At 43.9% G+C, this 15,670-nt stretch overlaps 1 long non-coding RNA gene across 2 annotated transcripts in view; it reads left to right on the forward strand.

Annotated features, from left to right (window-relative positions):
- Positions 1-9,155, forward strand: part of LOC120373228 — a 103,673-nt gene extending 94,518 nt beyond the window's left edge. Inside the window, exons 2-4 of one of the 2 annotated variants that reach the window (XR_005585455.1) lie at positions 1,409-1,500; positions 2,058-2,129; positions 7,654-9,155. This is a non-coding gene — a long non-coding RNA (uncharacterized LOC120373228). Of the gene's footprint in view, positions 1-1,408; positions 1,501-2,057; positions 2,130-4,582; positions 5,199-7,653 lie in introns of those variants that run through there. The other variant, XR_005585456.1, reaches the window with a different exon arrangement.
- The last annotated feature ends 6,515 nt before the right edge of the window (positions 9,156-15,670 follow it).

Below are 15,670 nucleotides of genomic sequence, written 5' to 3' on the forward strand. Positions count from 1 at the left end.
ATAAATATCGTTGTTTTGTCCATGCAGGACTGGCCTGGTTGAAGATTTGGCATGTTATTTACATTCTTTCAACTTCTTGTGTCACCTGAAAAACAAATGGTTAACCCCGTTCTTAGCTTAGATGCCTTTTACTGCACCAGCTCGCACACTAGGATATTTGCTATGCAGTGACAATGTTTCAATTATATGGGCCGTTGCCCTGTTTGCCTGGTTGGCTGTAAAAACAAGGAAAATGTATGTGAAAGAGAGGATCCTTATGACCTCAATGAAATAATATATTCATAGCCTTGTTGGTATATTTTTCATATTGTTTTATGGGTTGTGATTGTAAAAGTTAAATTAAATCTTCTCCCAAGATAAATTTTGTTTCTATTTTTTGTATTGTAAAGATCTGTATTTATTTTACCAAGCTGTGCTGACTTTAAAATGTGTATTTATTGTGAGCTATGGCCTAAAGCTAAAATGCTATATTCATAAACGTGTACTCAAAACAGTTTCAAACCATTGTCTAAAACTCCCTTTTTCTCTCAGCTGCTCAGATTTCACTTCTTTTGTACTTGTGAATATCTTCATCCTACTAATTCTCTCTAGTTATTCATATAGTTTCTCAGCAAGGCTGGGTAAACAAGGCTTGAATTTCTCAGGTATAAAAACAGAGGCCTCTTTATAAAATTAACATTTTTTTTCAGGGCTCCTTTAATCTTAAAGAAGCAATGGGGTGGGGAAAGAGGGGGCATCATAAACCAATGTCTCCCTTTTGCAAGTCACATTTCATTCTATTCTTTCTCATGTTTTAATTTTTTTTAATCTAGTAGGATCAATGTCCGAAGCATTTTCAATCCTCTCTCTCCTGATCCATTGTTCGTCATCATCAGTAAAAGGTTCAAAAACGTTCTTCCACTGCTATACATCAATCCAGCATCAAGCTGGAGATGTTATAATTACAGCTGTGGCAGGATTGCCATTATAGACTCTTACTTCCAGCAGAAGGAGCAGTCGCTGCCTGGCGGGGAGGGTAATAAGTGATGCTGGCTGTGCTGGGCAGCCACTGATTACCCACTCTGCTACATAGTGTGCGTTCCCATTCGCTCTCAAGAGAGCTGCCACTGGGGGTGGCACGGATGGATTCATTATTGACAAAGTTAGGCAACAGGGGTTTAAAAAGGAAATAGAAAAGTGGCACACGCATAACTTGATCTGTAGCCCAGTGAAGTCAATGGGAAGATTCTCATTGACTTCAGTGAGCTTTGGATTGGCTCAGATTGTAGTTAGTGACCCACTAAACTATAAGACCACCCAGTTCGTGGTGCAACCCACCCTAAATGTATAAGCACCTGTTTTGAGTCCCTACTCTGTGTTTCCTATGAAAAGGGCTCCAACGTGTAATTAATACACCTACTCGCCCTAGGGCTGTGCACTGCGGCAGGAGCCTCTGAGGTTGTCTTCGAATGGTATATTCTCCTCTCCCCAGCTAGCCTGCACTGCTGGGCTGCTGCACAGGTGAGAAAGGGCAGTCCTTGCACTCGGCTCAGCAAGGTGCATGATGTGACTAGCCCCTGCTTGGTGGCAATGGAGACGTCAGGGGGAGGTTTCTTGAGTGCCGCGTGGCCTCCCCTGCATGCACAATGGAAGTGCATGCTTGCTTCTGTTGGGTGGCCACTAATCACTGACGTGGGTTGTTCCATTGAAGTCAGCGGGACTGCTTGCATGAGTAACACAGACTTCCATGTGTAAGGGTCTGTAGGAGTGAACCTTGTAAGAAAATGTTGCTGTTGCACTAGGGATGGATATCATGGTGGTCAGAAGAGCAGGTGCTTCACAGCACTATGCCCAGGAAAGTTCAGCCCTTTAAAAGCATAGTCCCCAGTACACAGATATGGCCCCTTGTTTCTGTTCATGCATGTGAGGAAACCGTGTAATCCTCATAACTCTCCACAGTGTCTAGTCTAGAAGGAATTGAACACAGGCCTTCTAGATAAACTATTGGCTGCTGGCCTATATCCTCTTATTCCACATCTACTTCATCACTGCAAATCTGTCTGACCTTCCATTGGCAGTACAAGACAAGCTGGGTCAAGTGAGCTTTGGACATCAAGTATTCCTGAAGCAGACACAGGAGATGAAAAACGGTGAGCTAGAATGTGAACTTGATTGTCTTGTAACGCAAATGTAATTAAAGGGGAACAAACCTCCAGATAGAAAACAACATCCAGCCCACGTAAGGAAAGCATTCTTATTCAACATGTAGGCACAGTCCTTTTTTGTGCAAGATGCTGCTTCTACTTTCTGGCAAGTGACTGCCCTGCAAACTAGTACATAAGCTGACAAAGGATTTTTAATGAATCCTTCCCTGTACAGATGGCTTGTGAAAATAAATGCCAATGGTACTGAATCCTGAAGACTGATGGATGATATTTACGGGCTTATAATTTACATTTTTTGGGTGGTAATTGGATTTTTCTTAATTAAGGAAAGTGGGTGGACAGTTTTGTCACTTAAAGTCCTTACCAATTAACAGGGAGACATACTGTGCATAGTATAGACATTTGAACTAGGAGTAAGGGCACAGAATAATTGTTTATTTACTTGAGAGTCTGTTACTGGATGATGTAGTGCATGGAAGTTACACTCTAGGGCACTGTCTTGCTTCAGTTGGCGTTAAGCCACCAAATACCTCCCCGCAGCCTAGTTGCTTTTATTACATTAGCCCCTGTGAAGAGGGCCAGTCTAAAACCTATGCACCATTTTAGTCCAACGTAAACCCTATTTTGAGAGTTTAGATGAGATTAAACTGTGCATAATCCTTGTACTGGCTTAAGTAGGGTGTATGGGGCGACTTTCACCTTATTAGACAAGTCTTCTGTCCTTAAAATTATTGTAAAACACAATAAAGGCCTCACATGAGCAATGCTGTAACACCCTAAATTAACAGGTGTTTTTTTTTAAACATTTTAATTTTCCAGATTCTGGAGTAGAAAAGTTTTCACTACTCTTTTCTTTAAATAGTTAATTTTTAAATCAAAGAATGATATTCTCCTAGAGAAGAAAGTGAGGGAGACTGCCATAGGCTCTCTTCTGAGGTCCTGTTCTCAAGCCCTGGTTAGGACATGCCGGTGGTGGGGTTGCTGCATGTAACATTGCAGAGATTTTGGGCAGTGCTCTAGGCTACTGGGGGCCATGGACTGGCTGCTGTAACACAGTTCCCCAGTGAGGGGAGACTGGGGTTTGCTAGCATGGGAGGGAATGAAGGGCATGAGGGCATATAGAGCCCCTACCATGAGTGGGGGAGATGGGAATGGGGGTGTACAGACTGCTGTTAGGGGAGAGAATGGAGGGCCCCACAAAACCCATGATGAGGGGAGATTAAGGGATGCTGACATGGGGGTACACAAAGCCACTGCTTTGCAGGGCAGAGAGTGGGGGACGCTAGGAAGGATGGGGAGGTCACCTAACGGGGGGATCGGAGGGTGCCACACATAGAGCTCATGGGCTGGAACAGAGGAAAGCCAGGGGCTCCTGGTGGACTCAGTAAGCTCAGTTGACAGTCTGAAATGTGCCCCCTCACCCCAACTGTTTAGAGGAGACAATGCACTCTTGATGCACAGAACTTTTCAGGAAAGGGTGAGTTCCCAGAACTGTGATAGGTTTCCTATTTCAAGTACAGACAATTGCCAGTGCAGAAAAATGGCCACATTACAGCACTTTTCAGATCTTGTGTCCAGTATTCCCTTCTCTCAAATACAATTTTTAATTTACTTTTTTTGGTACAACCTAAAGGATGGATTAAAAAAAAAAGCACAAAGTAAGATGTCTATATTTAAACCCCATGATACAAACCACCCATTATATTTAATAACTTATAATTAAGCACCTTTCATCGTGAAGGATTGGAAAGCACTTTACAGATAATATGTAGTGATGACTTGCCCAGCACTGAAATGCTGGCATGTAGAAACCACTCTACAGAAGTAATGCTGTGTAACAGTTATTTTTATCTAGGAAAGAAGGAAAAATAGCTTTGCCTCTGAAACTACAGGAAAAACTTTAGGTGTGAGGAATGTGCTAATGTCAAGTGGATATCTGGGTTGTTTGTTTTTTATTTATATTACCCCACATCTGCTGGGTGCTGTACAGGTCCAAAGAGGAGCACAAATCCTAGCCCCAAAGAGCTTGTGATGTAAAAACAAACAAGAACCAAAACTTTAACCACAGAATATGGGTGAGGGAGAGGGATGCAAGATACAGGCCTGGTGTGCGGATGATGACAGGCACACAGCTTGTTAGCTTGCGTTTGTGTGTTAAGGATATATGTCCTTTTTGCAGGCAGCCCTGCAGCTGTGGATTTTTCAGTGATTTCAATGTAGCTAAGAGAGCTTGGCAAATATATTTCCCAGTGGAGGAGCAGGTGCGGGGGGCAGCAACTTGGATAATGAGTTCTCATTCAGAACAGGAAAAGGGGAACATGAACCAGCTGAAGCCAGACAGTAGGGCATCAGGCAGGCAGTAGGTTAGCATAGCTCCCCTGCTCTAGCCCAGTGTCATGGGATCTTCCGTAACCCTTGTTCTCCATCTCCTCGGTCAGATGGAACCTCGATCAGTGCAACGCTCCATAGTCAAATGCTGGGTCAATAGTTCAAGACTAACTCAGAGAATAGCACCAGCTACTGAAATACCCACACTGCTTCCTGCAGCACCAGCGACCAGGGCTGTCCCAGCCAAAGAGATCAGACAAGGTCACAGGCAGAGGTGATAAGGCTACATTTTAATCCCATAAGAAGCTGTATGATCTTCTGCAAATCTTGCAAGAATCAGTTGCGTAGTAAAAATAATTTCTCTTAAGACAAGCTTAGCACACCTGCTGCTGCTTTGTCACAGCTGAGATTGCTCTCTGCATATTGTACAAGGGGCAGTCTTTGCATCCGGTCACTTGAAAGAACTGGATCAAAGCTGAGATTCAGTGCTGTGCAGTGTGGACCCCTAGCGAGTTTGGCCAAATGGATGGGGGACTCCGCTAATTGTGGCTATCAACAGAGGCTACTTCTGATGCAGATGAATATGAAAGCTTTGCCATCCAGACTGTCACTTGAAAAACCTGCTCCTGCCCTATAGTATGCAGCAGTGTGCTAAAAGAAGGAAGACATTACGGATCTAACCCCTAATGAAGTAATCTACTGGCCAGCCTGAGTAGCTGGGCTGGGCTCCGGGGGAAAAGGTATCCTTACCCCAAACCTCTGAAGTAGCTGCAGGGCTGCTTCAGCTCAGCAGCCAGAGAATCTGTGCAGCCCGTCCAGCTTTTCACCTTCCATCACCCACGTGCTGCTCATCGATTTGCCACGGAGCCAGATACTGTGCAAGTGCTTGAGTCCCAGACTGGTTGTGGGACTCTGTGGTTCTGGAGGGGGCCCTCAATGTGACTTACAGCTGTAGGGCAAGTTGCCATAATCCTTGCTGCTGCAGTAAGTAGTCCCTTAATCACCTGAATACTGTAGTTCCAGTGATGTCAGTGGGACTGCTCGTGGGATTAAGGGCTGTTGGCGGGCTACATTGTACAACCCGCAGTCTCACAAGTAACCCCCTGACTTGGGTGGACTATTTTGTGTGAGTTAGCAGAAGGGATAGGGATAGGGATTGACTATCCAGCCCTTTGTGAGTTAGGGCTACAGGATTTGCTTCTAAAGTCATACTAGCACGATGGGATTACCTGCCTTCTGGCTCTTTTTTCAGCTCCTCATGCTTTTGGGAATGGTTTGACCCAGTTCACTAATATAAAGTGAAAACCTCTGCGATCTGCAGACCACATTTTGCTCTCAGTATACTCGGACTAGTGTGGTACGGATGAAATCATGGGCTCACCAGTTGCCTCTGAGTATTTAACAAGAAATGTTACGTGAGGGAGATTTTGTAGACTCTTAGCAATGTGACTAGTCTGTGGGGTTACAAGGCTATGGACAAGAAAGATACTGAAATACAGAGCGCGGATAGGGTCATTCTACGTGTAAAGAAAATGGTGGGGAATGTGTCGGATCTGCTCAAGTATCTGGGCTAAAATACAGGCTGGAAATGGTTAAGAGGAAGATCTTAGACACATTATCCATGAGAAGATGAGTGTAAAAATCAGGGAATGTTTATGCACTTGTGGAGACTTACTAAAAGCATAGAGCACTAATCACAGAGGATTTCAATTACCTAGAGTTTGACTGGAATAGAAATTGTTTAATGCCTGAGGAAGGATGCATGTGTCTGCCAGTGGTAGGGTAAGATTATTTTTCTTTTACAATTTATATAAGCAACCAAAAAAACCTCAGAGAATATTTTGGGCTTAATCCCAGGAAATGAAGCAGGTCCCGTATGATAAATAAGATAGTAGCTGGTGAGCTTATAAAGTTGAGTGATCATAATACTATTGGATTTGAAATATTCATGAAGCCACAATATGTGCAAAGAGAAGCAGCACAAAAATATTAGAAATTGAAAAGGCAGCATTCAAGAGAGTGTGTAATGAATTGAAAAAAAACAACTGATGGGGATGCAGCTACTGTCCCCAAAAATGTGTTGTGGATAAATGAAGGAAATATTTTAGAAACAGATGATAAAGATGCAATCTACATTCTTTCCAATAAAATGTAAATGTCAAACATGTAGTCAATCATCTTAAACATTTAGCAGAGAAATAGTAGACAGCAAGAAGGATTAAAAAGAAGAATCAGCCTGGGTAAATTATATTAAAAAAGGTATTTTAGTTTCCTCCATGAACGATCATGGAAAGGAAGTGAGACTTGAAATCGCATAGTGAACCTCAGCTAACTGCACTGCAGTTAGCCACTGAACATGAAACTCTTTCTCCCTCCGAAATGTAACAATGGGAGTGAGACAGATTATAAATTAAAGAAATTGAGGGACAAGAAAAGGTGGTTCATCCCTACTATACATGTCTGCCTTTTGTTTTTCTTCCTATTTTATCTGCATCTTCTCCACCTCCTCTCTCAGTTCTCAGTCCAGAATCAAATCTTGTTTTTTCTTAAACGAATTTATACTCCTTGCTTCAATGATCTCCAACAATAATTTACTGCCTTTTACATGAATTAATTCTGCCCCATTTCCCTGTTAACTCCAAGTTTCTCATTCAATTTATGCTACCTACTTGTTGTCCTTCCCAGCTCTCTCCTACTTTATTGGTCACTTTTAAAAGCTAGATTGAGACTCTCACTATGTGCCAAGGAATAAGAGGTGGTACGAACCCCTGATTCATGACACCCTGACATGAACCTGGGGTCTGAGGGCATAGGAATAAGCAAGACTACTTAATGCTTATTTCCTCCCTGGAGCAGGTGGGTGGGGAATGGGTGAAATCCTGGCTCCACCTCCCTGCTTGCTGGTCAGACTGACTGAGCCAGCACAGGGAGTAGCAATTTACTGCAGGCTTACTGAATCTCAGAAGCAATGAGGAAGCTGGGAGAGAACTATGCCTCTTAGGTTACTGGAAGGCACAATGCCTCCCAGCTTATGCATCCAGCTTGCACAGTGGCTGTGCCTAAAGGCACAGTCTAGCCCATCCTCTTTGAAGTTCTTTGGCTGTAGGTGCAGTTTAGGGTGGATGTCACTAAGGTCTGTAAGTGCTACACTGGTCTCCTTTTTCTGTGTGTTGCACCCCAGGGTACCCAGCATCAAACCCGAAAGGATTAAGTAGCTGCTGTGGGCTCAAAAAGAACTCCACCCCCACCAGATCTGCAAGGCATCCTTGAGCTGCGGGAAGGAGCAGGAAGGGAGAAGCCCAGTGCAGTCCTGGGCGGGGGGGAAATCGCTAAAGCCTGAGCTCCATTGGAGAAGCCTACTCACACGACTACAGACTGTCCAAGGCCTCTGAGAAGGAGGTGGGCTAGACTCCAAACGATTACCTGTGGGTACTTTTCTGGTGGTTTGCCTGAGGGCACTGAGCTGGACTGTGGCTGGTCAGTGGCTCCCTGAAGGAATGGAGGGTCGCAGCATTTTTGGGACAGTTTTTATTTCCCCATAAATTTCCCTCCCCCCCTTCTCTTCTATGGAACCCAGAAAGGGTAAGTTCCAGCGGAACCCAGCTGGAGGGATGAGTTTCCATCCCCAGTCCACAGCACTGCTGGCTGCGTAGGTGAGGGAGTCCCCATCCCACCCCAAAGCAGTGCTGTGGAGGGACTTAAGCCAATGACACACACTTAAAGTGCTAGGAGTCTTGCTGCCTCTCTCTGGTCAGCCAAGCACCGAGCACATTAACCATTCAGTTATTCCTTTAGGCTGTAAGTCCCTAGTGCACACAAGGAAAGAAGAATCCAAAATGCATTTACAGCTCATCAGGGAAAGGAAAAATACATTCCCAACCATACCTTCTTTAGGAAGTTCATGGTCAAGGAATCTTAGTAGGGGAAAAAACATGACAGTGACTGCACAAGGATGTTTCTTACAAATTCCAGAGCAGCCTGTCAACACAGATGTGGACTTTTCCTTCCCAGATATTAGTCTGGTGCCCTCAAAATGATTACTGCAAAGTGGGGTTCTCATACCATCTGTTTTGTATTTATTTATTTATTTATTTAGCCTCACACTGCCACCTCTGAGGCAATCACACCCTTTCTGTGCTATGATGACCAGTATTGCGCACTGCAGATCTGATCCAAGCCCAGGGGAGACAGTACACTGACTTCAGTGGACTTTGGATCAGCCCTGTATGTGAGGCACCAAATTGAAGTCAATGGAGTTACACCCAGGATGAATTTGGTTGAAGGTCTACATGTGCCAACAGAATCACCTCCGCCAATACAGCCTACCATAGGAACTTGTTTATGTGCTCTTGGTTTCAACTACTTTCCTACAGTAACTGCCAAATCCTTTCCTCTTCAGCGTGCTGAATGCTGCCTTGTTCTGTTTAGCAAATATCCACTAGCTTGAATCTTACCTCTGATTACTAATTATTGTATGTTTGTCTGCAATGAACTACATGTTGCATCTGATGGTCCAATTATATAAATGATCCAGATTTTTTCCCTTGAACCTCATTTTTTCCCTTATGATTCAGTCTAGACAGGGAAGAGTAATTATGTACTTTTTATGCAAAACTGACAATTTCTGGTTGTTTTACAGTTTTAAAGATTAACTACAGAATAATCTGCTGTGCTCTTAGTTTACTCAAGTGGTGTTCTAAGATGTGCTCACAATTTAATGTCTAATTAGGAAGACAGTTTTGGAACAATAAATTAACTCAAGACCTTACTGTTACATTATAACTATGTTTTTAAACAAATAATGCTGTGGCAGGCAATACTGAAAGTTTGTAATTGCAAACTGATCTTTTATACTTTGGTAAGGAAATCCTATATTTTTCTACATGATCGCAATGCACTGAAATATATGGGGCTTTTGCATATAACGGATGGAACTGACTAATATGCACCATCATTGTATTGGAGACTATGTTTAAGTACATACCAGCCAATAAGCAGGGAGAGTGACTAGTCTGAGTCATAAATCTCCTTGAAATAAATCAGTTATGTTAAATTTAAGGATACATTCCCTGAAACTTAGAGGCCAGATTCTGCTTTTGGTTTAACCAGTGCAAATCCAGAGTAACTTCCTTGTCTTCAGTGGAGTTAATCTGCATTCACTCCAGTGTAAAATAGAGCCAAATTTGGCCTCGTCTTTTGTTGGGATGCCCTTGGAATTAAAACCTTCAGATGTCAAATCGACACTTTCAGATCAAATAAATTAAAAACAACGGGTAATTTCTCTTCTCTGATCTGCATTATGGAGCTCTGTTACATGTTCTGCACACAGAACACACAGTAGGAGTCTTCAGCACAGATGAGAATGTGTTTTTTCCACTTTGTATTTTAAAGTTTCTTTCTTTTGTATATGGGTGACCCCGCCCCCAATCCCCAGTATTTATCTTGATGTGACTCTGCTGCCAGTGACAGTATGGCAGATCGTGAGTCCTGGAGACTACTGTCCTCTTTGACAGAACTGGTACAGCAGCATGCTCTGACAGTTACCCACACTGACCCGCCAACGTACCTCAGCAAGACAGGGTGAGAACCCACCTGAGAGGGTTGGAGTCTCTGGGCCTCGTTGTCTGTTCTACAGCTTGTATGGATGTAAACTACTGCCATTCTGAGCAGGTCATGTTTTATTATTATTATTATTATTTATTATTTTATTATACACCCACTTTGCACTGGTGCAAATATCCACACAGAGCCCTTTATATTCACTCAGTCTTTGGAGTGTCTGCTGTGATGGCAAAAAACGGTCTTTTAATTTTTTTGTGTGTACTCCTAAATTAACTCATTGCACGTAGGTCTCTACACAGCCTCCAGATGGTGGTAACTTTCACATACTAGGGAACTCATCCAGTGCCCATTGAAGTCAATGAGAGTTTCCCATTGATTTCACTGGGCTTTGGATGAGGTCCCAAATGAAAGTGGGCTGGATTAGAAGTGGTGACTGAAGGGAGAAGAGCTCTATTCCATCTCTAGTTGCCCAAAACATCTAGTCCCTGATTTTACTGTGTTTTAAATCAGATGAGCCCCAAACTCCAGATCTGGACATCTTGACCTTTGGACGATTTTGACTCAAGACCTAAGTTTTGTGACTTGAGCCCTTCTCAGTTTTAAAAATTCCCCACAAATTTGTTCATGTATATTCAAGTCTATATATCTATATCTATCTATAAACACAACACAGAAGGCTTGCAGGGGATGGAATGGTACTGAATTTGGAGACATTCCTTGTAGTAAATTGCTGCACTTTTCAGCTGATAGGTTATGGGACATGATGTTCTTTAGAAGTTTAGATCATGAGAGGGTTGGAATGTTTGTATGCAGGAAGTTCTCCCTATCAAGGGGAAGAAAAATCACAAGGATTGCAAATATGGGTACTCTTTTTTATCTGTAGAATGCTGACTTTCTTTTAGGCCTGATATGACATAATTCCTACTGTATAGTCTTGAAAAGAGAGAAGCATTAACACTTCATTTTCTCCACAGTTTGTTTTAAAAGCAGCAAAGAGTCCTGTGGCACCTTATAGACTAACAGACATTTGGGAGCATGAGCTTTCGTGGGTGAATACCCACTTCATCGGATGCATGTAGTGAAAATTTCCAGGGGCAGGTATATATATGAGCAAGCAAGAAGCAGGCTAGAGATAACGAGGTTAGTTCAATCAGGGAGGATGAGGCCCTCTTCTAGCAGCTGAGGTGTGAAAACCAAGAGAGGAGAAACTGGTTTTGTAGTTGCCATTCCTAATATCTGATTTATGTCCATTTATCCTTTTCCGTAGAGACTGTCCAGTTTGGTCGATGTACATAGCAGAGGGGCATTGCTGGCATATGATGGCGTATATTACATTGGTGGACGTGCAGGTGAATGAGCCGGTGATGGCTTATACACCACCTTATACCGAAAACCTACCGACCGCTAGGCCTACTTTCATGCCTCCAGCTTCCATCCCGGGCACACCACATGATCCATTGTCTACAGCCAACCACTGAGGTACAACCGTATCTGCTCTAACCCCTCAGACAGAGACCAACACCTACAAAATCTCCATCAAGCATTCTCAAAACTACAACACCCGCATGAAGAAATAAGGAAACAGATCAACAGAGCCAGACGTGTACCCAGAAGCCGCCTACTGCAAGACAAACCCAAGAAAGAAACCAACAGGACTCCACTGGCCATCACATATAGTCCCCAGCTAAAACCCCTCCAATGCATCATCAGGGATCTACAACCCATCCTGGACAATGATCCCACACTTTCACAGGCCTTGGGTGGCAGGCCAGTCCTCGCCCACAGACAACCTGCCAACCTGAAGCATATTCTCACCAGTAACTGCACACCACACCATAGTAACTCTAGCTCAGGAACCAATCCATGCAACAAACCTCGATGCCAACTCTGCCTACATATCTACACCAGCAACACCATCACAGGACCTAACCAGATCAGCCACACCATCACCGGCTCATTCACCTGCATGTCCACTAATGTAATATACGCCATCATATGCCAGCAATGCCCCTCTATGTACATCGACCAAACTGGACAGTCTCTACGGAAAAGGATAAATGGACATAAATCAGATATTAGGAATGGCAGTATACAAAAATCTGTAGGAGAACACTTCACCCTCCCTGGCCACACAATAGCAGATCTTAAGGTGGCCATCCTGCAGCAAAAAAACTTCAGGACCAGACTTCAAAGAGAAACTGCTGAGCTTCAGTTCATCTGCAAATTTGACACCATCAGCTCAGGATTAAACAAAGTTGGCTTGCCAACTACAAAACCATAGAATCATAGAATCTCAGGGTTGGAAGGGACCTCAGGAGGTCATCTAGTCCAACCCCCTGCTCAAAGCAGGACCAAACCCAACTAAATCATCCCAGCCAGGGCTTTGTCAAGCCTGAAAAACCTCTAAGGAAGGAGATTCCACCACCTCCCTAGGTAACCCATTCCAGTTCTTCACCACCCTACTAGTGAAAAAGGTTTTCCTAATGTCCAACCTAAACCTCCCCCTCTGCAACTTGAGACCATTATTCCTTGTTCTGTCATCTTCTACCACTGAGAACAGTCTAGATCCATCCTCTTTGGAACCCCCTTTCAGGTAGTTGAAAGCAGCTATCAAATCCCCCCTCATTATTCTCTTCTGCAGACTAAACAATCCCAGTTCCCTCAGCCTCTCCTCATAAGTCATGTGCTCCAGCCCCCTAATAATTTTTGTTGCCCTCCGCTGGACTCTTTCCAATTTTTCCACATCCTTCTTGTAGTGTGGGGCCCAAAACTGGACACAGTACTCCAAATGAGGCCTCACCAGTGCTGAATAGAGGGGAATGATCACCTCCCTCGATCTGCTGGAAATGCCCCTACTTATACAACCCAAAATGCCATTAGCCTTCTTGGCAACAAGGGCACACTGACTCATATTCAGCTTTTTGTTCACCATAACCCCTAGGTCCTTTTCTGCAGAACTGCTGTCCAGCCATTCGGTCCCTAGTCTGTAGCAGTGCATGGGATTCTTCCGTCCTAAGTGGAGTGCCCCAAGGATCGGTGCTGGGGCCGGCTGCCAACTAGACATGGAACCATTGATCACTACCTGTTGAGCCCAACCATCTAGCCAGTTTTCTATCCACCTTACCATCCATTCATCCAGCCCATACTTCTTTAACTTGCTGGCAAGAATACTGTGGGAGACTGTATCAAAAGCTTTGCTAAAGTCCAGAAATAGCACATCCACTGCTTTCCCCTCATCCACAGAGCCGGTTATCTCATCATAGAAGGCAATTAGGTTAGTCAGGCATGACTTGCCCTTGGTGAATCCATGCTGACTGTTCCTGATCACTTTCCCCTCCTTTAAGTGGTTCAGAATTGATTCCTTGAGGACCTGTTCCATGATTTTTCCAGGGACTGAGGTGAGACTGACTGGCCTGTAGTTCCCTGGATCTTCCTTCTTCCCTTTTTTAAAGATGGGCACTACATTAGCTTTTTTCCAGTCATCCGGGACCTCCCCCGATCGCCATGATTTTTCAAAGATAATGGCCAATGGCTCTGCAATCTCATCGGCCAACTCCTTTAGCACCCTCGGATGCAGCGCATCCGGCCCCATGGACTTGTGCTCGTCCAGCTTTTCTAAATAGTCCCGAACTGAGACTGAGCTGATCACCTCCTCCCCATACCGTGCTGCAGAGTGCAGCTGTCTGGGAGCTGACCTTGTCTGTGAAGACAGAGGCAAAAAAAGCATTGAGTACACTAGCTTTCTCCACATCCTCTGTCACTAGGTTCCCTCCCTCATTCAGCAAGGGGCCCACACTTTCCTTGACTTTCTTATTGTTGCTAACATACCTGAAGAAACCCTTCTTGTTACTCCTAACATCTCCGGCTAGCTGCAACTCCAAGTGTGATTTGGCCTTCCTAATTTCACTCCTGCATGCCTGAGCAATACTTTTATACTCCTCCCTGGTTATTTGTCCAATCTTCCACTTCTTGTAAGCGGTTTTTTTGTGTTTAAGATGAGCAAGGATTTCACTGTTAAGCCAAGCTGGTCGCCTGCCATATTTACTTTTCTTCCTACACATCAGGATGGTTTGTTCCTGCAACCTCAATAAGGATTCTTTAAAATACAGCCAGCTTTCCTCGACTCCTTTCCCTGTCATGTTATTCTCCCAGGGGACCTTGCCCATCAGTTCCCTGAGGGAGTCGAAGTCTGCTTTTCTGAAGTCCAGGGTCTCTGTTCTACTGCTCTCCTTTCTTCCTTGTGTCAGGATCCTGAACTCAACCATCTCATGGTCACTGCCTCCCAGGTTCCCATCCACTATTGCTTCCTCTACTATTTCTTCCCTGTTTGTGAGCAGCAGGTCAAGAAGAGCTTTTCCCCTAGTTGGTTCCTCCAGCACTTGCACCAGGAAATTGTCCCCTACACTTTCCAGAAACTTCCTGGATTGTCTGTGCACTGCTGTATTGCTCTCCCAGCAGATATCGGGGTGATTAAAGTCACCCATGAGAACCAGGGCCTGTGATCTAGCAACTTCTGTTAGTTGCTGGAAGAAAGCCTCGTCCACCTCATCCCCCTGGTCTGGTGGTCTGTAGCAGACTCCCACCACGACATTACCCTTGTTGTTCATACTTCTGAATTTAATCCAGAGACTCTCAGGTTTTTCTGCAGTTTCATACTGGAGCTCTGAGCAGTCATACTGCTCTTACATACAACACAACTCCCCCACCTTTTCTGCCATGCCTATCCTTCCTGAACAGTTTATATCCATCCATGACAGTACTCCAAACCAGTTTCTCCTCTCTTGGTTTTCACACCTCAGCTGCTAGAAGAGGGCCTCATCCTCCCTGATTGAACTAACCTCGTTATCTCTAGCCTGCTTCTTGCTTGCTCATATATATACCTGCCCCTGGAAATTTCCACTACATGCATCCGACGAAGTGGATATTCACCCACAAAAGCTCATGCTGCAAAACGTCTGTTAGTCTATTAGGTGCCACAGGATTCTTGGCTGCTTTTACAGATCCAGACTAACACTGCTACCCCTCTGATAGTTTGTTTTAAGATATTTTAGTGGAAGAGTTTAATGTATTTTAAAGCCAAACAAACACACACAGGCACAAAGCCTGGCTCTTAAGGTTTTAGGGGTGTATTTTTTTCCTTAGGCCCTTCCAGCTTCTTGACTTGATTTCTCTGGTTGTGGATCAAAATTTTCCTACAGAGACAGATCAACCGTGGCTATCATACTCTGGTGGCTTTATTATCCTTTAAAAGCATCCATCTGTGAAATATAGTTTGGAAGTTGATAGGTTAGAATATAGAGGTTCTAAGATTAGTCTCCTCTTCCTCGTGCCCCCCAGTAATGTAGGAATTTTTCCTTCTCATTTAAAACAAACTCCATGAGGTGGAGATTACTGAATATGTCGAAGGCTAGCATGAAAAAAGTCCCATTCAGTTGCATCACATGAAGACAGACAGCTAAATATTGACAAATTTATAAGTGTTTGTATACAAATGCCAGAAGTCTAAATACTAAAATGGGTGAAGTTGAGTCCTGGTATTATGAGAGGACATTGATATAGTAGGCATCACAGATACTTGGGGGAACAATGATAATCCATGGGACATGGTAATACCAGGGTACATGATATATAGGAAT

This window comes from Mauremys reevesii, linkage group 10, assembly GCF_016161935.1.
Source record: "Mauremys reevesii isolate NIE-2019 linkage group 10, ASM1616193v1, whole genome shotgun sequence".
Classification (NCBI taxonomy): Eukaryota; Metazoa; Chordata; order Testudines; family Geoemydidae; genus Mauremys; species Mauremys reevesii.